At 43.4% G+C, this 9,748-nt stretch overlaps 1 pseudogene; it reads left to right on the forward strand.

Annotated features, from left to right (window-relative positions):
* The first annotated feature begins 211 nt into the window (after positions 1-211).
* Positions 212-328, forward strand: LOC136656746 (5S ribosomal RNA; annotated as a pseudogene).
* The last annotated feature ends 9,420 nt before the right edge of the window (positions 329-9,748 follow it).

The raw sequence follows: 9,748 nt of genomic DNA on the forward strand, positions 1-9,748 counted from the left end.
CAAAATGGAGATGAAGCTTTCCAGTGCTAAATCCTGCTGGAACATCAGATTTGATGGTTTATGCCTCTCACTGCATCTTTGGATCCTTGAATTTGGTAAAAACAATATTTGAAAGACAAAAGACAGGTTTCATATCTCCAACAGTCCTCAACAACCTCACAATGAAGCATAATTTAGGAAATGATCCAATGGCCATCCAACCAGCTAATTCCCCATCAGCTGTTACCCTGCACATGCCCAATCACATCTGATCTTGGAAGCTAAGCAGGGTCAGGCCTGGTTAGTACTTGGATGGGAGACCGCCTGGGAATACCGGGTGCTGTAGGCTTATACCATAGTCTTTCGAGACTGAAGGTTGCCAACCATTTGTGCAGCAGGACAAAGGCAGAACCCATCAGGCATCCCTGGCTAACAATAGAAGACCTTGTGGTTGAGTCACGCCACCTAAGGATCCCATAGGATTTAATGGACTGAAAATCTATAAAAACCTTTGGCTTCAGAGCATCATGTTTTTTTGTTGTTGTTTTTTGTTCTTTGTCCCATCAAGTCCAGTCTGCCTTGTGGTTGGTCTGCCTGTGGAACTTTAACCCACTGGTGCTGCATTAAGCACCCTCCAGCCTCCCTCTGAGAACTGCAATGATAGCAGCACCCAGAATAATGATGACACTCATCAACTCCCCCCCCTTCTCCTGAGCATCACTGACTGGCTGAAGCCAGCGCAGGCTGGTCAGCAAACTTCCTCAGGTCACTTCACACTCTAAAGGCCCTATCCTATGGGCTCATTGTGCCAGTGCTGAGCTCCAGTGCTCGCACTAAGTGTTGTAAACATGCCATAAAGCACGTTAATTGCACCCTTGGAGTAGGGAGCACTGGGCCAGCACCAGAAGGATGCTGGCCGGTGGTAAGTGTCACCTCCTGGCTGTTCAGGAGGGAGGGAAGGCATTTGGAGGAGGGTGGATCTAGAAGAGGGGCCAGTCCAGGAGAGAAGTGGGACCAGCAGAGACCTCCTCCTCTGGATCCTATCCTCCGTCAGGCTGAAAAGCCTAACACACAATTTCTCCAGTCTGCACTGGCAAAATAGTCAGCACAGATTCGAGGAAGCCCATTGCAGGGCCTGAACCCTTGCTTGACCTCTGGTAGCCTATGTGGGGCCACTGGATGCAGCAGTTTCCCTTTTGGCACCACTGTACCCAGCAGCGCCATGGCTGTACAGCGGATTGGGCTGTAAGAACCTTTACATTGTCTCTCCCTCCTTTTGGGATGTAATGCAACCTGGCATCCTTGTCCAGCTATCCTCAAGGCCCCTGCCTCCCCTGCATATGAAAGGCTTGCTTCATAACCCACTTCTCATTTATGTGACCCCCTCTTGTCCAAGGAGATTTGCTCCAACAAACTTTTGCCTCCATGATGCCTGCAAGACCACAGTCTCCAGCTATGCAGAAAAGACTGGCAACCTTGGTTCATGGTGCAGCCCCAGTGTCAAGGACCCAACAAAACATTTCTGTCTTTCCTTGTCTTTGTCTCCTGCAGTCACATTGGGTATGTGCTTAGCATTTGTCACTGTCTTTTTTTTCCATCTCTGTGCTGTGTGGTGTGTGAATGTGAGAAAGCTTTTCCTGTCCTTGGGACTGTGGATCAGAGATCTAAGGTCATCCCCAACCCCATTGATCAAACAAACTCTCTTGAATGATGCCTAGAGTCTTCTAAAGCCTTTTGGACAAGAGCCACCAGACAAACCTTCTTGACAAGCCTTCTTGACTGATACCAGGTCTCTCTACAGTATTTCTCAAACAGTGAGTTGGGACCCCCTAAGTGGGTTGCAAGCCAATTTCAGGTGGGTCCCCATTCATTTCAATGTTTTATTTTGAATATATTAGACTTGATGCTACCATGGGATATGACTGCATTTGGGGAAATGTTACAGACCTGTACTTTTAACAAGCTACTACGTATATACTTTTAACAATGATAGTCGGTTGGGCTTACTCCTGGGAAAGTGCGGTAGGATTGCAGTCTAGGATTGCTAAAAAATTTTCCTGCTTGATGATGTCACTTCCGGTCATGACATCACTTCCGGTGGGTCCTGACAGATTCTCATTCTAACAAGTGGGTCCTGGTGCTAAATGTGTGAGAACCACTGGCTTAGTAAAACCACATCTCTGGGATCTGTTATTTTTTTATAGTGCTGCTGAAAAATGCATTTCTACCAAATTCCCATGCAGTCTGATGGATGTAGAAAAAAGTTCTCTTGACTCTGTCTCGGCTAAATAAAATCTAATTTCAGTATTCATGTCACTTAGCGTATTCCATGGGGTCAAACAAATTGCTGAAGAACTATTTACCTTACCAGACATGGACCTTGTTTCAATGATGTTTGGCATACTTTGATTCTTTTGGCTGAAGCTGTGTCTCGGTATTCCTAACATTTGCCTCTCCCTTTGCTTGATAGACAGGCAGTCCTCAGATTCACATGCCCAAACAGCCATTAAAGTCTAGCGGCTACGCCGGCTCACATGCTTTCGTTTCCAAGCATCATCATGTCCAATGCAGTGTCACGATGTTATCGACAGAAATCATGTGAGTTGACACAGTGGATTAAATGGCGCATTGTGGGCAGACATTGAGGGAGGCTGAAAACAACGAAGGAAGGGAAATGGCATGAAGAAAACTCTCACATGTTTACACTTGTCAACAAAGGCTAAGACAGGAGGTGCCTTTTAAAACTCAGAAGTGAAAGGAAGTCGTTTCAGTCCAGCCCAACTCTGAACAGTGCAAAATCCATGCATTTTAGCATGTTACATTTCATTGACTAAACATCACCTAGATGTAATTTGTTCTGCTTTCCAGTGTTGATCAGATGAATGCACTTCATTAGCAACTTGTTAAGTTGGAAATTTCCATCTAAAGGTCTTCGGTGTAAATATATGCTTTACCCAGTACAGCAGTTCCCTGAGTTGTGGCTTCATCATTTTTGTGTAAGACATTTCTTCAAGACACACTGAGGCTACACTTGGGTTTGGGGCACAACAGCTAGCAAGCATTGGTAGTGCCTAATCGCCCAAACAAATAATATGCTTTGACACATAGAATCCATCAAATAGCATAGGAGCTGTGTTACAGCCCAATCCTAACCTGGAGCAGGCCAGCCAGTGGGCCTGCCCCGCATCCAAGGCAGGGTTGGGCCCAGTTGTGGCTCAGCCTGGGGCAAGGAGAATTGCTTCCCCTTATCCCAGGTAACACTGCAGCAACCCCAATGGGGCTAAAGAGCTGGTGCAGATCCGAGCAGCATGGAGCTTCCCCAGACTGCGCAGGAATGGGGATAGGATCTGGCATAAGTGCCGGATCTTGACCCTACCCCCGCTTATGCACTACCCGCTCATGGGGCTGCCCGCTGTCCAACCTCCCCCTCCCCCGAAATGCCTCCCTCCTGTCCTCCCCCCACCCCACCCCAGTTCCCCACACTGGCTTAGCTCTGCCAGCACGGGATTACTTTTTAGGCTGACCAAGTAGGGATCGCATCGCCTCCCTCCTCTCCCAATGGCAGTGAAGTGCTTTATGGCACTTTTGCAATACTGGTGGGCCAGAGCAAGGAACTTGCACTGGCCCATTGCCTTTGTTGGATTATGTCCTTACACTGTCAAACCATTGGCCCATTGAGTTTAGTATTTTCCACACTGGCTCAAAGGTGGGAAGAAAGGCAGAAAAAGGACTTGAAAAGCAAAACCCCAGGGTTTGACTTTAGCCTGTTCCAGGGAATGAAGCAAGGCAAAGAAGCTGAGACTGCTCTCCCAGAAGGCTTCATTAAGCTGAAGTTCAGTGGGTGCTGGAGCTTCTCTGCTGTGGCATGCAGCCTGTGGAACTCCCTGATGAAGGATGTCTGTACAGCCCCCACCCCATCTGGTTTTTGCAGAAATATGAAAACTTGCGTGTTCAACCAGACTTTGGGGGATCAATCTGATGGATGATCTTAGCTGGCTGGTTGGCTGCTGTATGTTCAAATTGGCCATTTGAGCTTTTGTGGAGATTCACCTGGCATCTGCACGACAACTCAACTGAATTTCAGATCACACATTGGAATGCTCAGACATCCAAGTTTGGACAGTGTGAAAGCTGCATTGATACATTTTCAATGCAAAACGAATGCTAGTTTAACAGGTACATGTCGCGATTCAGTCCACAATCCATAGCAAACAACCACCTCTAACAAGAGCGCCTCCCACATTTCTCACAAGCAGAAGGGTATGCACATACCGGATTTAATTTTGCCAGATCCATTAAAGGACATGTCACCTCTGCTAACTTAACACTAACTTTAATTAGAATGTAGCTTTAACGGCACAAAAAGAATCTTGCTAATAGTAGAATAAAGGCTCAGCAGTTTGATTTTGACAATGAGCGAAGCTGTACACATGAGAGAAAGGAAACTGTGAACCACATGTGTTAATTACAGTGCAAAAGAAGGACCTAGAATAGCAGCAAGTTTGTATTTTCGTTTCTGGGTCTTTCTGTATAGCAGACAATCCAACTTTATGTTTCTTCCTGTTGAGCATATTCCATCCTTCTGCTTCCAAACGTCCCAACTGCACCTACTGTTGATAATTTTGATATTCCCCAAGTTGTCTGGATAGCAGACCTGAGCATTAATAATACAAAAAGTTGCCTTGTTAGAAAGAATCCAAAGAATCACAACAGGGAGATCTGGGGAAGTCTGCTGGAAAATTAAGAGGCACAAGCAATGTTCCCTTCTCTCCCTGCAAATACTCAAGGGTAGATGCAAATGTTGAAAAGATGCTGAATTTCATCGCACAAAGAGTTTATCTTGGTTCAAACATCCAACAGAATTCAACTAAAGCAAAACAGTAAGTACAGACAGGGGTAGAATATCAGAGAAATTTCTATGAATGGTGTTTTTAAATGACCACTGAAATCCTTGGCAGGGGTTGTATATCTTGTCAAAGCCATTCCCAACCAATCCCTTTTAAGCCTGACCACCAGCTCACTGGATCTAAATGGGCTCCAAGAAGCATCATCTTAGGGAGCTGGGTGAAAGTGATGCTGAAACCCCGAACTGCTTTGCAAGGGTTGAGATAGATGCCCTTTTCAGTTGTTCAGCGTCTGTAGATTGTGTGTCCTTTGGAAAAAGGGAGCCATATATTTACTTATTTCACTTTGTAAACTGCTTTGTAAAATGTTGAAAAGTGGCATATAAATGCTCTTGAATAGTAAGAATGTAAGGCCCAAATCCTAATTAACTTTCCAGCACTGACACAGCTGTGCCAATGGGGCATGGGCTGCATCCTGAAGCTGGGCGTAATTCACGGATGCCTCCTCAAGGTAAGGAAAAGTTTGTTCCCTTACTTTGGAACTGCATAGCCCTTACTTCACTGCTGGAAAAATGATTGCGCCCTAATTATAACAACAATATAACTTTGACATGAATTCTGTTAAATGCATACAGGTTGTGCCTTGTTATCCATTCTGGAACCACAATGAATCAAAAAAAAAATCAGTGAATACCAAATCAGTGGAAAAATAGCTTTAAAGACCCACTTCTGGGTTTCTTGCTTCTCCCACAATGCATCGGTTAAGATGTTATACCTCATTCAGCCACTATACGGAGTAATTTCATTCCATTAGATTTCATAATTCACCCCACCTGAGGTACAGCATCTATATCAATGCATTCGGGGGTGACAGTGGAGGAGCAGGAAACTCAGAGGTGGGTCTTTAAAGCCTTCTTTAACTCTGAAAAGCTTGCAGCCAGCACAGTTTAACAGCGCAAAGGTAGGAAATTGGACTTTGGTGCTTTCCCCCCCCCCCTTGTGACAAGGCATTTAAAGGTAGACCCTGGCATCAGTGGTGAGTCAAGTTAGTGGATGCCAAATCAGTGGATAGCTAGGCATGACCTATATTTATTTGGGTAGTATTTGTATACTAACATTACTTAAAAAAAGTAGTAATCATGTTGATCTATTTGTTCTTGTTTCTTATTCACATGTTTTCACACTTTAGTTTCCATACATACAGTCAGTAATATGGAAGCATGCCATCTGTGCAATTATTCCAGCAGTAATTGAACAGAATGAGCATCAGTATTAAGCCCCTGAACCTGCAAGATCTTGGATACACATTTAATATAATGAGGGAGGACATTCACTTTGCTGGGTTTGCTGTCAGTGTGTAAAGTATACACATAAATTCTGCAGGTTGGAGCAATTTAGTTGTGTTCATTTATCAGTTAATTAAATAACAACCGTTTGAAACAGCATGCCATAATGGTAATGCAGAGAAATTAAGGGCACTGTTAAATATTTGACTCAAGCTAGTGCGCATACAGTTTGACAAAAATCAGCATTCCGGATCAGTAGATATTACTCACCTGCTGTGAAGTAAGGGAGATAATTCTAAGCTTCTACTTGAAATGCCTGGCATCAGAGCCGCATGTCAAGGTTTAATTTTGTGTCAAGGGCATGAAATTCAGAGTCACTGCTAAGCAAAGACATTTGAAATAGATTACTTTCCAAATAAACAGATAGGGAAACAGGATGTGTACAGAGTTTCAAATATCCTCAATTGAGACATTTTCACAAAAATAGTTGACTTGCAAAACATAGAGAGCTGCCATTTCCCAAACAACAGTTATCCACATTTCTTGTTAACAGAATTCTCTCTATAATATCCAACAGAAACATCTTCACGTGGGATTTGGAGGGGAGCTCAGAATCCATGAGCTCAGAATCCATGAGAAAAGCCTAGGTGCGAGATTAATACGGAGGGAGGGAGAGTGGTTATGGCTCTAGTGGGCTTGGGTTGGCATTCACCCAGACATTATGCACTCCCAGCCCTCTGCATTCAGTGGTGACAGAGTCCACTTATCTAATTGGAGAGTGGTTGTTTTTGTCAATCTTGAAGCAGGGTTTGGTGGGCATTTTGGGACCAGTGAGTGTTTGGGGAACCAAGTTATAGGCTACTCCCCACCCCACAGTGTGGAGGTAAGTGCAGGCTGGACATTATTAGGGATTAGTGTGCATTCTTCGGATGTGGAAAACTTTTCTTTTTTCTGAATTTCTAACTTTATTATAATAAAAGAAAGTAAAAAGAAAACAATAAAATGAAAAGAAAAACAAACATTAAAAAAGTAGTTTAAAAGTACAGATAACGAAAACTTCTAATAATGTAGCATGAGTAAAGTGAAATATTCTAATTACTTACGACTTTTAATTTTAATAATCTAAATTTCCACCCATGTATACATTTCCAAACGCCCTTTTCAAATTGTTATTCCAGAATAATTTCTCTATCCCTTAAAATCTAATCTTCAAATCCACAACTCATTAACTCATTGTTTTCTCTTTCATGCAAAAAGTCAATAACTGGTTTCCAATTCTTCACAAAATTTTCTGTTGATTTCTATTTAAGGTCGTCAGTTTACAGAAATGGACAAAGTCCATAACCTTTGTCCATCATTCTTGTATTGATGGAGTGTCTGTAGTTTTCCAATATTGTGTACAAAGTATTCTAGCCACACTTATCTTATATAAAAATAAAATTTTGAATCTTTTTCCAAAGGTCCAGTCTATTTATACACGGATTTTTTATAGACGGATTTGACTCAACACAAATGGCCCCTGCAAATGAGAAGGAATGTGCTGATCCCTGGAGAAGGGAAAAATGCATCCCTTTAAAATCAGTTTAAAAAACTGAACAGTCCTTTAACAATAGCCGCGTTAATGAGAGAGAGAGAGGGGGGGGCAGCTGGTTGACAATCCACCAATCCTTCTCTCTCCAGGCGACCCCACCCTTCCCCCTGAGCATGTGAAAGAAAGGTGATCACTTTGCATTGGTGAAGGGAGGGGCTGAGTGAAGCTGCTTGGAGGAGGACTGATTGATGGATTGTCTTCTTAATGAGTCTTATCTTACATCACAAAGGTCAGCAAGGCTGTTTTTAAATCACTGGAGCAAAGAAACTTTGTTTTTTAAATTGATTTGCTAAATTGATTTTTTGCCATCCACTGGGTGCTTGGAAAGGAACCCAAGTGAATAATGAGGCTCAACCTGTACTCATCTATCATATTCAACAAAAAGACTTCATTTCTAGGTTTCATTTCTAAACTTTTTCATGGAAAAGGGGAGCTGGAACTGGTCCTTAGAGGCTTCTCAGAAATTCTAGCTGGGAACCCCTTGCCCATGATATGCAAAGTCAATCTCAAAAGCTTGGCAGCTTGGGGAGAGCAGTGAAATCCAGATCCTCCTCAAATCCCTTATAGGGCTTGGTGTTAACAAGCTTCGATCATCATTTGATCATCATTTGCTGTTTACTTTGGTGCTAGGATCGGATGCCCATAGGGGCAATAAACAATAGCTTTCTGCCCCCCTGGAAGGGAAACAAGTCACAAATGGCCCTATGATAGATGACTCTAGCCCACTTTATCTGCTCTCATTATCTACTTCAAAATTGACTGTGATTCAATCTAAAACCTGTAAATAGGCCACCTCAATGACTAATTCATGCAAGCATCGGGGGGTCAAAACTTATTAATATTTTTTGAGTCAGTCCCTCCAGTATGCCAGTGAATATGTCACACTCATATCACTGGTATATCTACCTGGTTCTTCTAAATATATGGGAGGGGGGGTTGGCTTTCTGAACTCTTTCCAGGGATGGGAACTCAATTCAGGTGACTCTAGTTCAAGTCCCAAAAACATATGTTTTTCACTAACTCGTGCAGACTCGAATCACATGCGTCAATGACTCGGGTACTGACCCAAGACTGAGGCCACTGACACGACACTCAGTCCCCACACATGTAGACTCAAATCTGTCTGGGTGTGCTGGTTTGCTTTTTTTTCAGCATGAAAGACCTTGTGGGGCCATCATTCAGACCAGGTGAACAGCAGGGAAATTCCAGCCAGGAGGCAGGAATGGGTTAAAGTTTTGTATTTGCATCGAACAAGAAGGGGGGAGTGGAAGTGGGCTCTCTTGTCCATCTCTGAAGGAACTGATGATCAACTGGACGAAGGATGGGCAGTCTAATTTTTTTCTGTGGATGAGGTAGAGCAGAAGGAGGAGCCCAAGGGGGTTCTTGCCTTAGAATTGGCTGGACAACCAGTGAGAGGGATAAAGGAGCTTGGAAAGCCAGGGGGACGTGGCTCATAGCAATCACGCTTTCCAACCACATGGCTCTTGTGGGCTCCATTGTTATTTGGGAGGAGAAAGCGTCATTGAACAACTAGTGCAAATGGGACTACTTTTGCTGCAGCTACTACAGAGCTGCAAAGGATTGGGTCCTACTGGTAAACCTCCCAGTTGCTGCATGTGACCCTTCTCCCTCTTGCCGCTTCTGTTCCTGCTCTCATGCAGTCCGTCCCACCCCCTCCCACCTTACTTACAGATGGGATGGGGACATCAGGGGAGCGGTTAAGGAGAACAGATCAAGATCAGGCAAACAGATCAGGATCCCACACATCCATTATTTATTCACTATTTCACTTTATTATCATGCAAGTATTTAAGAGAAAACACACTGAAATAATTTGCTGTGATAGTCAATATCATTGGAGTATGACTTTATGAATTTGTAATGTGGCATAGCAAAGGTATATTCTGACAACCTGAAATCAGACACTGTGACTCACTGCAAACATCAACACTGAAAAATGGCCAAAACAATTTTAAAAAATACTCTTGTCAAAACTTAGTCTCTGAATAGAAACCATGTTTTCTCACATTTGAACTTATGCCCCAATC

The sequence above is a fragment of the Tiliqua scincoides genome, chromosome 6, assembly GCF_035046505.1.
Source record: "Tiliqua scincoides isolate rTilSci1 chromosome 6, rTilSci1.hap2, whole genome shotgun sequence".
NCBI lineage: Eukaryota > Metazoa > Chordata > Lepidosauria > Squamata > Scincidae > Tiliqua > Tiliqua scincoides.